Source organism: Panicum hallii, chromosome 7 (assembly GCF_002211085.1).
Source record: "Panicum hallii strain FIL2 chromosome 7, PHallii_v3.1, whole genome shotgun sequence".
Classification (NCBI taxonomy): domain Eukaryota; kingdom Viridiplantae; phylum Streptophyta; class Magnoliopsida; order Poales; family Poaceae; genus Panicum; species Panicum hallii.
The window spans coordinates 3,209,073-3,210,266 of record NC_038048.1 but is presented as its reverse complement, the minus strand read 5'-3'; the positions used below and the strand labels follow the sequence as shown (position 1 = coordinate 3,210,266).

At 39.0% G+C, this 1,194-nt stretch overlaps 1 pseudogene; it reads left to right on the top strand.

The window, feature by feature from the left end:
• The first annotated feature begins 212 nt into the window (after positions 1 to 212).
• Positions 213 to 820, top strand: LOC112899480 (annotated as a pseudogene).
• Positions 821 to 1,194: the final 374 nt, after the last annotated feature.

Here is a 1,194-nt window from a genome sequence, read left to right as displayed (position 1 = left end):
ACAGCATGTATTCTTTGCAAGTTCAGTATACCTCTTATGCATGTAAAGAGTACCTACAAAACAAATCCTTACTTAATGATTCCTTTGCTTGTTTACTTATAAAACAAATCCCATACGGAAGTTCTTTACTGTATGCTGTTGGTGTATGCTGTTGGTGGTGACTAGTTTGGATAGAGGCTTCTAATGCAACTATTGTTTATCTTTACTAAAGTATGGCTCAGAAGGCAGTTTGGGACAATACAAATGTGAAGCACTTGATTGATATCTGCAAGGAGGAGATTTTAGCTGGGAATAGGCCTGGAGGTTGTTTCACTAGAAATGGTTGGAAGAATATGGAGGACAAGTTTTTAGCAAGGTGTGGAGTGAAATTAGTAAAGACACAATTGAAGAATAAATTGGACAATTTGAAAAAAGATTACACACAGTTCATGGAATTAAAGAATACTGCGACTGGTCTTGGATGGAATGAGGCAAATCAAACGGTTAACTGCTCGGACATATGGTGGAATGAACACCTTGAGGTAAGATAAGATGTTATTTCAGTATAATACAAAATGCACTCATAATATAATATGTTTGACTGAATCTTGCATTTTTTTTCAGAGATGCAACAACAGTGAGAGAGGTGTGAAGTGCAATCATGTGAGATTTCGGAAACGTGGTCCAAAATACCTTGATGATTTGCATTTCTTGTTTGATAAGGTGCATGTCATTGGAGCTACTGCGTTCTGTCCGGGAGATATTTCCTCTGGTGATTCCTCAAGTGACGATGTGTTAGAGGTTGCACAAAAAGATGATGATAGTTCTGCAATCAAGCTGAAAGCTTTGAAGAAACCAAAAGCAGCCGGGAAGAAGCGCAAACAAACATGCGGAGCAGCTGAAGACAAGGAGGAGAAAAGTCTATTTTTTAGAATGTATAAGAACACGTGCCTGAAAATTGATAGTGTAGCTGACAAGATCAGATCAAGTGTTGAAGCATCATCAGCTCATCCATCCAGCCATGTCCCTACTCTTGCAGATGCTATGAAGTTGGTCAAGGAGTGTGGTGTGCAAGAAAAAACTGCTATGATGCACACAGCTGCGTTGTTGATCATGAAGTCGGAATTTAGGCAGATCCTTTTCTTACTTGACACGAATAAAGGCAGATATGATTTTATTGAGAGAGAGCACGAGAAGGAGATAAAGAAGGCTGCA